The following is a 17,437-nucleotide window of genomic DNA, read 5'->3' as shown; positions in this document are numbered from 1 at the left end:
CCATCATCTTTCTGAAACCGTCTGTATCAACCAAATGGAAAGGCAGCAATTCATGGCTAACAGATTGGAGATGGTGGCGTTCAAGCTCTTAGCATAGGCATGTGTAGGAGGAAACATTCTTTTACGTGACCACAACTGTGGGACTGAGAGGGGGCGGAGTACGGAGAACAGGACAAACTGCTGAACTGTGAATAAGGTGCTGGCGGAGACATTATGGTGGATTGAGAACAATGTGTTGTGCTAGGTGACAAAAAAACAGCATTCATGTCCACTTCTGTAACAGCTGGCAGGTTTACACACACTCCGACTGTAGGGGGTAAACAAGTGGAGTTTCTGCGGATGGAGACCTGTGTAAGTAGACTTGGCACGGTGACAGAGGAGGAAGGAACAGCAAATGTTGTTGATGGGATGGCTGGTGGTTGGCAAGTCATGCTTTTTTGAATTTTAGCACAGTGAGATTTCCACACTAAGGCATGTTGATCGCGCATGTGCAGATTCATGCATGTAGTCAAATTATTGCAATTTTTGCATCTACTGAGGTTTTTGTTTGCAAATTTGGCAAATAGTGTGAGTTGGGTCATCCTTTACGGTTATAAGAATGGTCCAGACTAGGCAACCCTTGCCACCCCTGCGATCTGCACACTCACAAACTATGCTAACCACAGCCAGAATTGGGGCTGAGGATGCAGTGCTTGTCGTGGTTGCATCACTTCGTGTCTGTGTGGGAAGTCACAACATAATCTAGGTTCACACCAAGTGGGATCTACAACCTCATCGTCATCATCTCTGTTCTCACACTTTTCACCCTGGGAGTCACCCTCCTTCTTTTCCTGCCCTGACAACACAGTACAATCCGCTGACACCTCTGTTGTCTAATTCTCATCAGGATCACCTCCACCCCCGGAGGTTAACATCTGGGGAAAAAAAGATGTGCCGCTCTTTTAACCTCTCCATACCCCGTCCCCTCATCAAACACATTTTGCCATCCCCTCGCTCTTCATACAGCAGCACTATCCTAGCCAAAGTAATAATAAAAACATCAGTGTAAACGTGATTGTTTACCGAACTGTGACCGAATTTTGCAGACTTTGAGTAATAATGAATCCGAACACGAATCAGAATGTGCTACTTTTGAGCCAAATTTGAGAATGGAGAATGTTTTCTGAACAAGTTTGCTCAACTCTACTTGTGAGTACAGTGATTGGCATCAGTGACTTTCTTTTCAGAATTAGTTCTTCAGCAATAACATCACGTGTCTACCGTAGCCAGTCTCTGACCTTAGCAGTACAGGAGCTCGGCCAGTAATTAACTGTACAACAAATAGAAGATTTTCCTGTCGATTCTTAATTAAATTGTTTCAAAACTATTTCCTAAAAAAGTTTCCTATGCATTTAAGACTTTTTATCCATGATTAATTACTTTTTTGTAGTCTGAAATGCGTAGGAAACTATATCATGCTTGGATTTATTGTGAATGCCAAAGGTTTTGAAATAGTTTAATAAAAAATCAGCTGAAACATTTTCTATTTGTTGTGCAGCATTTCTGTGCTGAGAATCATTGAAAGCCTCAGTCAAGGTTTGCCAGTGATTGGCGGCAGCAATCATGTCGATAGTAGATTTCGTCTTCGTCACAGGGTAGGACATTGTTTACTCTGCTGCAGGAATTACGTCCTTACCTACCTACTGGACAGTTGCAATCAATCGCTGAACTCAGCCATATCATTTACGCCAATGATTGACTGCAGAAGTCACATAGGTAGAACTGAGGAAAGTTTCACCACTATGGCAGATGATTGTCTTCGGTGATGGCATTGATAGTTATCAATGCCATCATTGCAGCATCAGTCTATGCTTATTTTTCTGCCACACTGATGTCTCCTGATTATCAGTGTGACCACTGCAGCCATTTACTTTCATTAATGGTGCCACTTTCCACATTACTACCCACATGACCACTGCAGCCAATTACTTGCCTCAAAGGTGCCACTTTCCTCAGTGCTACCCACATAACCACTGCTGCTAATTACTTGCCTCAGTGGTGCCACTTTTCTCAGTACTACCCACATGATCACTGCAGTCAATCGTGAGCCATGGGTCAGTCATTGTCTACAGTGGTCAAGTAGTTAGTCGGAGATCACATGAGCAGTTGGGCAAACAGTAATATAAGTACCATATCTGCAATGTCATGCTGTAGATGGTGCAGACTCTGGCATGGAGGAGCGCAAGAGCCTCCAAGATCCATGGGACTTTACACAATGGCATGCAGAAAATGTGAATTTTGGGAGAATTCGTCATGTACAGAGAAATCAAAAAATGACTGAATCCCATTGGCAGAGGGCGACTTCATAAAAGTAAGATTTCCACCTCCGCCAATAAATTTTTTCCATTTTTTTTGGTAATTGCATACAGCACATAATATAATTAATAAGACTAATCTGCGTTACAATCCCAAAATAAAATTATAATATTATGAAATGTATTATTATTATTAATTAGTCAATTAATAATAAATTGAATATTTAGGTAAATAAGAATTAATGATAATATAGTCAAGTAATACATAATAATAATACACATTACAATAACTTTTTACGTGCTGTGATCATTTATTTCTCATCATATTCCCAGGATGTTGCCGTTTCAAGCAATAAAAATCCAGATCTTGGGGAACACATCGGAATTAAGCCATTTTTTCATTAAGTTTATGGAAATGTCTGTAAATGTATTCATGTTTTTCTAAAGCTAAGATATCTGTTTGATATTTGATCTTTATTTATTCATCAGCATAAGTCTATATAATTTCCTACGATGTCCGCGCTTTATTTACAATCTCCGCACCAGTATTTATTTAGGCTAAAAGATGGATCTCAGCGGGAGTTGAGCACTTCTGTACTCCTGGTTTCGTCGTTCCCCCTCATCTTTGAGTCTCATTTTCCGAGCGTGAAGCTCTTTTGACAGACAGAACGAGAAGGAAGAAGAAAAAAAAAATTTACATGAAAGAGTAAGTGACAGCTGGGGTCAGAATCTCTCTGTTTAATGACACCGCCAGTTACACATTCTGAATTGTTTAAATATGAGTCTACAGCTTCAACAATCATCATCGCACCAGTTCTACTTTTCATACCCAACAGCCAGGAAAGTGACACGTAATTACACACTTACTGATGGTATCGCCAGTGCCGATAATTAAAACTGCCACGGGAGGATTGCGATTGCTAGTCTACAGCTGGGATGTTGTCAAGAGGTAAAAACTCCAGCAGTTCTTAAAAGCTATCTACTTAAAGGTGGACCCCGGGAACTTGGGCTTTAGCATAAGAAAGGGCTCAACACATCATTCACAATGCCTCACGGAAACGGAGAAAATCTATTAACAATGCAATAAGTGAAATAAAACATGATGGCCTAAGGGTTAAATTGGAGGAGAAGACTTGTAATTCAGATATATGATGTAGGATACTATAAGCTCAGAATAAAAGAAAATTGCATTGGATTAATTGGACGACTGTCAATTTTTCTTTTTTTTACCTTTGTAAAGAGAAAGATTAAAATGTAACACCCAGTGCCTGTCATGTAGCCAGTTATACTCCAACCTCTTCCAGGTATAGTCCTGATTGCTTTCGATGATGGAAGTGTAGCTTGGTTATCTTCAGCAGTGCCATAGAGAACTAGGTGTTATCGTTGATCCATTCTGGTAAGGCATTACTGAACTCCCTTCTTGGGAAAGGTGGAGGTCCCAGCAGTAGGTACCCAGCTAGTCTCAAAGTTAGTATACCTATTATAGACCTACAAGGTACCGGCACTTTCAATTAAACAATTAAACCTATACTTGAACGGAAGTTGACGCCACTGAGAGTAAATATTGAAACTTTATTGACAAATAGATATCAAGTTAAAACCATAACTAAAAATGCGGGGGGGGGGGAGGGGGTTCAAAGTCCAGAAAACTACACCAGCAGGAGATATCACCATTCACAGTGCCTTGCGAAAGTGTTCGGCCCCCTGGAACTTTTCAACCTTTTCCCACATATCAGTGCAGCAAACTCACTGCACTGCACTAGGAATTAAGGACCTGCGAATGACGTCGCGGCTTCTGATTGGTCGCGTGCCGGTCACATGGGCGGCACGCGACCAATCAGAAGCCGTGACGTCATTCGCAGGTCCAGAAGGCGCTCATTTTAAACAAAGAAGCCGGCCGGTTACCAGCGTGAAGTCCAGGGGCCGCCGGAGAGGTGAGCATATCAATATTTTTTATTTTAATTCTTTATTTTACACATCCCTATGGATCCCAGGGCCTGAAGGAGAGTTTCCTCTCCTTCAGACCCTGGGAACCATCAGGATACATTCCGATACTTGATGTCCCATTGACTTGTATTGGTATCGGATATCGGTATCGGCGATATCCGATATTTTTCGGGTATCGGCTGATACTATCCGATACCGATACTTTCAAGTATCGGACGGTATCGCTCAACACTACTCATCAGAGATGCAGCGAAGAGGCCCATGATCACTCTGGATGAACTGCAGAGATCTACAGCTGAGGTGGGACAGTCTGTCCATAGGACAACAATCAGTCATACACTGCACAAATCTGACCTTTATGGAAAAGTGGCAAGAAGAAAGCCATTTCTCAAAGATATCCATAAAAAGTGTTGCTTAAAGTTTGCAGCAAGCCACCTGGGAGACACACCAAACATGTGGAAGAAGGTGCTCTAGTCAGGTGAAACCAAAATCGAACTTTTTGGCAACAATGCCAAATGATATGTTTGGCGTAAAAGCAATACAGCTCATCACCCTGAACACACCATCCCCACTGTCAAACATGGTGGTGGCAGCATCATGGTTTGGGCCTGCTTTGCTTCAGCAGGGACAGGGAAGATGGTTAAAATTGATGGGAAGATGGATGGAGCCAAATACAGGACCATTCTTGAAGAAAACCTGTTGGAGTCTGCAAAAGACCTGAGACTGGGACGGAGATTTGTCTTCCAACAAGACAATGATCCCAAACATAAAGCTAAATCTACAATGGAATGGTTCACAAATAAACGTATCCAGGTGTTAGAATGGCCAAGTCAAAGTCCAGACCTCAATCCAATCAAGAATCTGTGGAAAGAGCGGAAAACTGTTCACAAACGATCTCCATCAAACCTCACTCAGCTCGAGCTGTTTGCTAAGGCAGAATGGGCAAGAATTTCAGTCTCTCGATGTACAAAACTGATAGAGACATACCCCAAGCGACTAGCAGCTGTAATCACAGCAAAAGGTGGTGCAACAAAGTATTAAGTTAAAGGGGCCGAATAATATTGCACGCCCCACTTTTCAGTTTTTGAATTTCCACAAACATTTTAAATAACCAATAAATTTCGTTCAACTTCACAACTGTGTTCCACTTGTTGCTGATTCTTCACCCAAAATTTACATTTGGTATCTTTATATTTGAAGCATGATATGAGGGAAAAGGTTGAAAAGTTCCTGGTGGCAGAATACTTTCGCAAGGCACTGTATCCCTTTTAAACAGTAGATCATTGCTTGCCCGAGGGCTAAAGTGATTTGTTTTTATTAGCATAGAGTATGCGGTTTATTGTGATTATATATCTCCTTCATTTAAAGTTGCCATTAGTTAGGTGTCTGAATATTAATACTGTAATAAGAAATTGCATAATATTGTGCAAACAAATATGTAAAGTTCAGCTTTGAGAAGTAAGGAAAGCATTATTTAGCCTAGGCCTAAAGCAGCAAAGTGCTGTGCATGAAAGGTGGAAGTGCTGTGCATGAAAGCTGGAAGCGTTGTCATGTTACTCACCAATGATTGCTTTTGCAGACTTTTACAATGCTCCGAAAAACTGGATTACTACAAATCCTTCCCATCCTGCCTCTGACCAAGTGCTCCACTTTATTCCTTTACTTCTGTGTCCTCAATATTGAATTCATTTGGGTACATTGTAAATATTATTGGTGCCAGGGAGCATCAGAGGGCCTAAGAAACATAAGGCTGTGTTAATTTGTGTGTTTTATATGAAGACACCATGTGTTCATCCATTGCAACCAGATGAATGTATAAGGTGACCTTGATACAATTCCCAATAGAAAGTGCAGTGGCCAAAAGTGGTATTATTTTTAAGGATCTGTAAATTCTTCAAAGACCCAATGACATACCCAAGATGTAATTGTGGCAATGATATGTAACATACAATATGTCCTTATAGGCCAGTCTGTTTATGCTAGTAATTATGTTTTGCATTATATTTACTCTGGTGGGTATGACACAATCAATATCCATGGCTGAGCTTGGAGCTTTCATGGGATTCCATCTTTGGAGTGTATGAGATGTTCACTCGGTACCAGGTTCTGCAGACCCCAAAGATTTCTTTGCTCTCCTTGCTCCTGTTGACCATGACATCCATCGTTGGTAAATGCTTGGTCTTATGGCAAATATGGCGTACCTTTCTGGATACCCCTGAACTCTTGAGACTAATTTTGTCAAAGTTTTTCTACCCTTGTATAAATATCTTTATTAGGCTAAGTTCACCTTAGCGTTTGGGGGCTTTGTGGAGGGCTGCGTACGTCCTCTGCCTACTTCTATACTTCTGCATGCATCCGGCGAACCTATATCTAACATTGGGTATGCAGGACATGCGGATGTATGCGGATGTATGTGGATGCGTTGTTTTTGACGCGCCCGCCGACTGCACGGGAACGCAACAAGTTGCATTTTGTGCGGAAGACGGGCTCATCAAAACGACGCATCCGCATACATCCGAAAGTCCTGTGTACCGGGACACATGGAGAAGTAGGCGGGGATTAACGGAGGACGTACGCAGCCCTCCGCAAAGCCCCCGAATGCAAATCTGACCCCGACCTTAGTCCTACGTAACTAGCTGGCACTTTGTCTTCTTTTTTTTGTTTTACTTTCCCTTATACCATACCTTATGCATATCTTGTGACCCACTAAAATTCTCCCTTACATGTAGTGCATTGCATTCCCTGCATGGTCAGTGTCCTGGTAGAGTCTCGAAAGCTTGCAATTTGTTACCATCTTTTCAGTTAGCCATTAAAAGGTATCAACCACTGAGGACTCTCAATTCTAAATATTTTTCTGGTAGAGAATCAAGACTTTTAGACTTACCCCGGAACAGAGTTTCATGCTGGGTTGCCAATATTGACCATGGGTCGTATATATTAGTAGGTGGCATGTCATGAATATGATGGTACAGCTAATGGCAAGTTTTATTTCATGTTGTCATAATAAACCTACTGAAACTCTTCAAGATCCCTTGTAAGCTGTTCATGGGCGTGCAAGGTTTATGTTGTTTGGCTTTCTTTATGCATTGTTTGTTTTTGCAGTTGAAATTAAAATTCTATAAAAATAAAGTAAATATAAATGGCAAGTGGTAATTATGGGCCCTGCTACAGCTCCGGACTCCAAAGTTTTGATTGGTCCAGGTGCGGATTGAGTTTGCTCAGTTCTCATCGGATTTTCATAAAAAGTATTTCAAGTGGGTTCCAGTTTTAAAAATTCTTTCTACCCAGGTACAGTATGATTAAAAAAAAAAGCACTGTACTCACCCTCCCTGGGTCCAGTACTGAGTATTTGCCACTGTTCCTGGAGTCTTTTATTGATGTCACATGGACAACGCTGGAGGAAGTCATTGGGCTAAGTGGCTCTGAACAGCTAGTACCTGGGAAGAGCCGCTGAGCTCAGTTATTGGCTACGGCGCTGTCAACGTGATGTGAGCTCTATGAACAATAAAAGACACCGAGAGTAGTGGCAGAGACAGTGTTGGACCCAAGGAGTATGAATAGAGCTCAACATGGCTGACATGGGTATTCTGAAAACGGTATGACATGTTAAAAGTTTTATGACTCTTGATGAAGCCAGAATACACGCGAAACACGTTGTGTTTTTAATAAAAAATATATATTTTATATATATATTCTGTATATATACAGTATATATATTTTTTTTAATTGTTTTCTTTTCTATTTTTATTTCAGTCAAATTACCTTCTCTTATAGGGATATGGAGCTCCCTTCATCCAGCTTTTCTACTCTAAAAAGCTTTTTGAAGTTACTGACACATTTTAACAATGGATAATCGATAATGCAAATTTGAAAGAAACCAAGTATTACAAAATTATGCATGGATGTAGAACTTATATTTACATATATTTGCAATCCTATAATAACCAACTCTGGTGATTATAATTTTATGAAAGCAGTAGCTCCATGCTGCTCATTTGCATTAGTATTATTTGCATTGTTTCCGTTCTTCCTTGAGATGTTGACTCATCTTAAGTCAAATATGTCTCTGTTTATTTACGAAGGAGCCCATCTTTTTGAAGTCGATCGTCTCATATACGGGAAAGCCGCCTTTTCTCGGACGTTACAAGACTGACCCCTTCCTGTGTTTCCTGTGGGACCTTTTTAAAGAAATTCCTCAGAGTTAGAACAAGAAATAATGGCAGTGGTCCAACTTGCTGCATAAACTTTGGGAACGCTCAGTGTTCTCCATCTTCAGCAGTCCCTTCTTTTGTTCCTGCAACCTTAAAGGACTGCACAAAGCCCAAATTCTGTTTTGTAAAGCGCAATGGCTTGCAAATACCATGTGCCTAGTATGACTACTGACTAGATCAGCCTTGGCATATTTGACTGCTAAGTACATATTCCCCCCAGGCCAAAACCGTAATTTACACCAAAAATATGTCATCCGCTTTTGCCGCTACCCAGGAATAACAGGCAAGCCATTCATTGAGATCTTGTCATAAATGTGACAACCGCATACAATCACTAAACGACAATTATCTAAGAGCAAGGTAAATGAGGAGTGCCGGTCACAAGTGCAGTCTTCATCCAGCAGATCTGCATATTTCTCATAACCACTTGCTCTACATAGAAAGAAAAAACCCATAGAGACAAATTTCCTGCAGTAACTTTGTATCTTTTCTACAAAAAGCTTCATGCACATAATATCTGTGCTGTTCTCTCAGCAATATTACATATGTATTTATTTTTCAATGTATTTATTTTATTTATGTATTTAGAATTTTTTTACATTTACTAATGTAAAAAAATATATCCTTTATATGTATATTATATTTGCTTCAGGTTCTGTAGTATCACAGTACTAGAAATGTAACAGTCAGATCACATTATTCATTGTGCAATCAGCAAAAAAAAGTAATAATTAGATTCTTGAAATTTCCCAAAAATGTTATTTGAGGGCGATACATTTCGACAAATTTCAGTTTTCAAAAGCTGGTAATTGCTCAGAAAAAACACTTGGGAGAGAGGATAGAGAGGGAGGATCTCGCTGACGATAAGAGCTTACGCTCTACTGGAGAGAGAGAGGACCTCGCTGACCATGACAGCTTACACTCTACAGGATAGAGAGGACCCCACTGACCATAACAGATGACACTCGAAAGGAGAGAGAGTTGACCCCGCTGACCATAAGAGCTTACACTCTACTGGAGAGAGAGGACCCCGCTGACCATAAGAGCTTACACACTACAGGTGAGAAAGGACCCTGCTGACCTTAAGAGCTTACATTCTACAGGAGAGAGAGAGTGAATCATTGCTGACCATAACAGCTTACACTTTACAGGAGAAAGAAAGAGGACCCTGCTGACAATAAGACCTTAAACTCTACAGGATAGAGAGGACCTCGCTGACCATAAGAGCTTACACTCTACAGAAGAGAGAGAGGACCCTCTGATCATAAGAGCTTACACTCTACAGGAGAGAGATGACCTCGCTGACCATAAGAGCTTACACTCTGCACGAGAGAGTGGACCCCGCTGACCATAAGAGCTTACACTCTCTAGGAGAGAGAGGACCCCACTGACGATAAGAGCTTACACTCTACAGGAGAGAGAGAGGACCACACTGACCATAAAGGTTTACACTCCCTAGGAGAGAGAGAGGACCCCACTGACAATAAGAGCTTACACTCTACAGGAGAGAGAGAGGACTCCACTGACCATAATAGATGACACTTGAAAGGAGAGAGCTGACCCCACTGACCATAAGAGCTTACACTCTACTGGAGAGAGAGGACCCCGCTGACCAAAAGAGCTTACACACTATAGGTGAGAAAGGACCACGCTGACGATAAGAGCTTATACTCTTCAGGAGCTAGAGAGGACCCTGCTGACCCAAAGAGCTTACATTCTACAGGAGAGAGAGTGAATCCTTGCTGACCATAAGAGCTTACACTTTGCAGGAGAAAGAAAGAGGACCCCGCTGACAATAAGACCTTAAACTCTACAGGAGAGAGAGGACCCCACTGACCATAAGAGCTTACACTCTACAGGAGAGAGAGGACCCTGCTGACCATAACAGCTTATACTCTACTGGAGAGAGAGAGTACCCCGCTGACCATAAGAGCCAACACTCTACAGGAGAGAGGACCCTGCTGACAATAAGAGCTTACACTCTACAGGAGAGAGGACCTCTCTGAACATAATAGCTTACACTCTACAGGAAAGAGAGAACCACACTGACCATAAGAGCTTACACTCTACAGGAGAGAGAGGACCCCAATGAACATAAGGGCTTACACTCTCTAGGCGCGAGAGAGGACCCCACTGACTATAAGAGCTTACACTCTACAGGAGAGAGAGGACCCCAATGAACATAAAGGCTTACACTCTCTAGGAGCGAGAGAGGACCCCACTGACGATAAGAGCTTACACTCTACAGGAGAGAGAGAGGACTCCACTGACCATAACAGATGACACCCCAAAGGAGAGAGATGACCCCGCTGACCATGAGAGCTTACACTCTACAGTAGAGAGGACCCCACTGACCATAAGACCTTACACTCTTCAAGCCATAGAGAGAGAGAACCCCACTGTTCATAAGAGCTTACACTCTACAGGAGAGAGAAGAACCCGCTGATCATTAGACCTTACACTCTACAGGAGAGAGAGCGGGCCCCACTGACCATAAGAGCTTAAACTGTACAGGAGAAAGAGAGGACCCCACTGACCATAAGAGCTAACACTCTACAGGAGAGAGAGGACCCCACTGACCATAAGAGCTTACACTCTACAAGCAATAGAGAGAGAGGACCCCACTGTTCATAAGAGCTTACACTCTACAGGAGAGAGAGAAGACCCCGCTGACCATAATACCTTACACGCTACAGGAGAGAGAAAGACTTATCCAGTGACTCATGAGATGGAAAACGACTCTGCCATACAATCTGTTCTCCACTGGGAACCATTGATTTGTGATGGCCAAGGTATTGACCCCCACTGTACAAGGTATGAAAATCCACTAGATGTCATAGCTGTAGAGCATTATGGGGAGGACCACGCAGTGACACAAAAAAATACATTAGATTGCTCTTTGATGATTTACAATGTGGGAAATCAATCCGCAGATCACTCCGCTCATCTCTAATGTTAACTTTACACTATGTAATTACTGAGTTTACGGTATAACCAGTATGCATTCAAATCCTAAGCTCCCCCTAGTGGTGGCTGCAGGAGAACAAAATGTTATCATTTGAATGGTCCCTGTACTTTCACACAATTTGATTTCATCTGATAGATGTAATAAATTATCAATCTGCAAATCGATTTATTTAAAATTTGATATTTTAAAATTGCTTCAAAGTGCAGGCTATGAGGCGACTCCATTCTGTATTATTTAACCTCCACTACCTGTTGTGTAATCTGTCTGTAGCAGCAGACCCTGAAATGGATCACAGAAAATGGGGACAGTGCTCCTGTTCTCCTGGCTGGAATCCACCAAAACAGATTACATAAAATGAGGGCAGGGTTTTGCTCTTCTACAGGAAGTGGAGGCAGGTCTTTGTCTCTCTGCTCCTGCTCTCCTGTCTGTCAAACGTCAGGGCCATTGGACAAAGGAAAGAGCAATGCTTGCTAAAAAAAAAGGCTAAAAAGTGAGAGAAATGAAGTTAAAACACCTATAGTACTTTCAGAATACTGATAAAGCTGAGTTGCTCACTCAAAAACTAAATTTGAAGAGCATAAAAATTGGGACACTTCCTAGATATATTAGATAGGCATATGTATTAAAAGCAATTTTAACTAGTTGTTGGAAAAAGGGCAGCAAGACCATGCTTTTCTACAGATTATGTATGAAAGGACATGTACAATTTAATTTTTATTCTATGGCTATGTAGTATATTTGGAGCACTTTATACAAAAAAGGATTTCTTACTAAAATAAATAAGTATAAAGAAATTAAAGGGGTTGTCTTTTCTTCTTCACTGATCCTCTGCCTCCCAGCTTCCTGCTTGCCAATTTTACATCCATGACAAGAGATTCCACTGGAAGTAAACAATGAAGGTTTCCGATGAATGACTGTTAGTGAGGATCTTGAAAAAAAATCATAAAAAATAGAATACACAAAGTATATTAGTAAATTTTCATTATACAAAACGTTTTTTTTTTGCTAAAGCTTTAATATACCTTTATTACCATATTCGTATATTTTCCATCTTCCAAATATTTGTATTCTTCTCACAATTTTCTATTTGCTTAATAATTATACAAAAATGTCATTGTGCTCGAAACGAGTCTACACTCAAGGATATACATACATTGAATGTCACCTGATTTGTGTTTGATTTCGATACGGACTTGTTAAATTGTAATTTATCTCGCTTATGAGTCCATGTGGAACAATGGCAAATAGTCTACTGGAATAGACGGCGTTTAGAACATATGTTCTGGAGACAATGAATAGCCCGAGGAGGAAGCTGACTTGGATTCAATGAATTAATGAAGGAGAAGGTCACGAGATTATGACAGTGGAACTTTTCTAGTTTTCGCACAGGGACTTTTTTTTTCAGTACTTTGGGTTTGACACATTTTACTGCAAACTGTGTTTTATAATAGAAAAAAACCTAAAACAAATTATATTTATATACTACAAATTAAATAAGCAAGAGGCATCTCCAAATGATTTTGATGTATTGGCTTGTCCTTGACTATACAGCTCTAGCTTTAGGTATAACACAGTGCACCCGCCCTATCTTTACAAATTAGTGCAAAATTTATTTTGTTGCTTTCGTTTGCAAGGTGCTATCCCTTGGCTGCAGTGCTGGGGTCCTGGGTTCAAATCCCACCAAGGACAACATCTGCAAGGAGTTTGTATGCTCTCACCGTGATTACGTGGGTTTCTTCTGGGTTCTCCAGTTTTCTCCCACACTCCAAAGACATAATGATAGGGATTTTAGATTGTGAGCCCCAATGGGGACAGTAATGATAATGTCTGTAAAGCGCTGCGGAATATGATAACGCTATATAAACGAAAGCATAATAATAACAATCAGATCAGACACTTTAGTAACGTTGAACTTTTTTTTTTAAATTCAGTATATAGATGAGTCCCTGATTATTATTTTTTTTCTAGACATTGTAATAGAATACATCTGGGTACAGCCCTGCCTGGACCTTATACCTTATTGACAATGATAGATCTGGTGAACAAAAAACCTACTGAACTTTGGAAAGGAAGACTTGATTTTCCTACTGCAAATATAAATTCTAGGACTGGTGTTTGCTTACTTTAGGTTATTTTGAAACCTTTTCTAATTATTCTGCTTCCTAATGGTTTCCTTATTCAGAGCTCGCGACCTTATACTAAAGGTCTCATCTTTATGTGTTTGCTCGTTTATAATAGCTAAATGAAGACAGCACAATTTGTTCCCAAATGTGTATATATATTCTTATTTGACCAATCAAAGAAGACCCTCCCATGAGGAGCAACTTACAGCAACTTTGTCATAAAAGCCAAAAGATTTTGTTTCCCTTTAAGAAATGAAATGGTTTCAGACCAAATAGCATTAAACATTGTAATTTTAGTAAACATAGCTTTAAATACAGAGATACACAATGCATTATTTTTTTACAAAGGCCACACTTACAACCAACCAAATCTAACATCTCCATAGTTGGCAATAGTTCCAAATTTGCCAGGACTGTAACAAAGTTTTCAAAATTATTAAATGCAGGCTTGACAAATATAGAAAGGGTTTATTTAAACCAAAGCTAAAAATCAGCCCTTGTTTTGGGGTGTTCCTGAAATGGACCTTGGGGTTGGTGCTTATATATGCCTATTTTAACAACGGACATATCATTAAGTAAGCATAGCCTTTAATTTCTGCCACTTTTTTTATCACATGTCCTTCCCTTAGAATATTGTTTTTGCACTGTATGTTAGGAAAGCATATATCTCTTTAGAGATCCAAGCTTCAGAGAATGGTAGCTCTTTAAAAACTGTTTGGGTAAGATAACAATAAGAGAAGAGAAGAAAGACACTATTGCAGGTGTTTACCAAAAGCCACCCGAACAGACTTAAGATATGGATGAACTCTTTTTATATCAGATATTTTTGTCCTCAACAAAGTATGAGTGATCATGGGAGATTTTAACTATCCAGATACTGTATTTGTTGGGAATCTCTTGCAGGCAAAAGTAATGGGTCTGGAAAACTCTCTTGTTGGCAACTATATCTTTCAAAACATAGAAGAGAGTACAAGAGGATCTGCCATCTTGGACCTAATTCTCACCAACAGCTAAGAAATGGTTGAGGAAGTAAAGGTGGCTGGGAATTTAGGAGGCAGCAATTATGCTATCATCAAATTTTGGGTTAAAAAACAAGGAAGGCCTGTGATGTTAGACTTCAGAAAGGCAGATTTTACTTGACTCAGAAAGAGGGTAGGAAAGTTACAATGGCTGGATGTTCTAAAGGAAAATTGCATCTACAGAATAGGAGGAAAAGAACTAAGCAACATCATGTGTAAAAGAGACTTAGGTATACTAATAGATTAGACTGCTCATGGGTCATTACCAGAAGCATATAGTCTAGATCACATGAAGCAATTAACCCCTCTACTCCTCCTTGGTAAGATCTCATCTGGAATAATGTGTCCAGTTCTTAGCACCACATATTTAGAAAAGATATCGAAAAACTGGAGCAAGGTGAGAGAAAAACTACCATGATAGTGAGCGGACAGCAAACTATTTCCTACAAGGAACGGTTAAAGGATCTGGGAATGTTTAGCGTGCAAAAAAGAAGTCTAAGGCTGGGTTCACACTGCGCTAGTGTGACCCGTTTAACGGACTACGTTACCACGCAGCATAACGGGGTGTAACGTAGTCCGTTAACGCCGCCATTACTGTCAATGGCAGATGCATCACTAGCGCACGCCCACAATGGGCGTGCGCTAGTGATGTGCCATCATTGAGTGACGGACCTGAGACGTGGGCTGCAGCGTTTCCGGGTCCATCACTGCTAGCTCACTGCTAGCGCAGATGGAGCTAATAGATGCTCCATCTGCGCTAGCGCTGTACAAGGATGTGTTGAATGGACTGCATAACGCAAGTGTGAACTTAGCCTAAGAGGAGACTTAATTCCTGTCCACAAATATCTGAAGGGCTGTCACAGTGTAGAGGGATCATTCTTATTCTCATTTGCACATGGAAACATGTAAAGCAATGGAATGAAACTAAAAGGGAGAAGATACAGATTAGATATTAGAAAAAACTTTTTGACAGTTAAGGTGATCAATGAGTGGAACAGACTGCCACAAGGGGTGGCGAGTTCTCCTTCAATGGAAGTCTTCAAACAGAGGCTGGACAGACACCTGTCTGGGATGGTTTAGTGAATCCTTCATTGAGCAAGGGGTTGGACACAATGATCCTGGAGGTCCCTTCCAACTCTAACATTCTATGATTCTATGATTCTCTCTGTAGGCTCTTATCAGATCCTCTTCATCTCAAGGGATTTCAGTCTTCAAGGGTTTAGCTTCTTCGTCTTTATGTTACTGTTCTGTGTCTCTCTAAATCTCAAGCGTTTTATCTTAAAGGACGCTATATTCCCATATGTTGAACAATGTATAAAATATACCTGGAGCTTTACTTACAGAATTTTTTTTTAAGCTCGTTCATCAATAATTACCATGATTAGGGTGTGTCAGACCTTAAATCCAAAAGCAAATGAATCTATCCATAAATGCTTTAATGATTGACTGTCAAGCAATATTCGTTACCTGAGCTCATCATCACCAAATACAATGAAACCAATATTTGGATAAAAGCTAGAGATGCCATGAGGGACCAGTGTGAACATTAGGGGGCAATGATTATGGTCGGAAGCAGTTACATTTCCTTGTGTGTCATCTATACTTTGTTCTCACTATTCTATCAAGGGATCCACCCTTTACTCTGAGTCTATAAATTATGTGGTAGTTAGACATTTTTCACGCCTTACAAGCAGCTCGAAGAGGTCTAGGGAGAATGTAAAATACTATGCAAATTGGCTGGTAATATGTAAAACGGTATGCAAGACTGTTCTCTTCGCAGATGCACTTTTTCAACCCTTTCTATTCGCTATAGATTTTCATCTAAGTAGCGTTTGGAGGTTTCATAGAGGTGTCGATAGAAAAATAAATAAATAAACGTATACAAGGTAACAATGAGGAATCCCTTTTATCTCACACTGTAAATCCCATTTTAATTGCCACCAGGCTTTCTTTTAATATCTTTCACCGTGTACTTGAGGAAGGCCTCCCGTATATCAAGGACAGTCTCATGACAATAAGGCTTCTACATTATGGTGTTACATGTCTGACCCCTCCCAGCTTTGCCATAGCATTGCCCTCGAATGAGTATATTACAGTGAGGTTGAAGGTACTTTAATAATACTGTATAAGTGATTTAGTTGATGTGTAGAAATATTGATCATGGGAGCTCCGGGTCATGTGCTCACCGCCTGCAAGGAATTTTAATCAGAAATTTCTCAGTCTTTACATATTGATTTTGAGGTTTTGTGTTTATTTTGCTACTTATTCTAAGCTGAAGTCTTATTAGGAATCCTCTCCCATATATCATAAGAACAGATTCCTATTTTCTGGGAAGTCACTAGGACCCATCACATAATTAAAGGGGTTGTCTGGAAATAAAAACTAAATAAACAAAGAAAAAAATAGCCAAGTGCTAGACAGGTGTTAAAGGGGCTGCCCCATAAACCACATTTATCACATGTCCACGTGATAGATGATAAACGTGTGACTGCAGAGGGTCTGAAAGCTAAAACTGAATCCCCAATCAATTCCCAGAACGGGAAGTCTAAATTCTCCTTTGTGAATGGAGCTATAGTGAGCGTGTGTGACAAGCACTTCTATAGACAGTGTAAGGAAAAACTACACACATAATAATAATAATAATAATTTTATTTATATAGCGCCAACATATTCCGCAGCGCTTTACATTATAGAGGGGATTTGTACAGACAATAGACATTACAGCATAACAATAATCACAGTTCAAAACAGATACCAGGAGGAATGAGGGCCCTGCTCGCAAGCTTACAATCTATGAGAAAAGGGGAGACACGAGAGGTGGATGGTAACAATTGCTTTCGTTGTTCGGACCAGCCATAGTGTAAGGATCGGGTGT

This window comes from Ranitomeya imitator, chromosome 2, assembly GCF_032444005.1.
Source record: "Ranitomeya imitator isolate aRanImi1 chromosome 2, aRanImi1.pri, whole genome shotgun sequence".
NCBI lineage: Eukaryota > Metazoa > Chordata > Amphibia > Anura > Dendrobatidae > Ranitomeya > Ranitomeya imitator.
The sequence above is the reverse complement of the archived record's forward strand: the minus strand, read 5'-3'. Positions refer to the sequence as shown.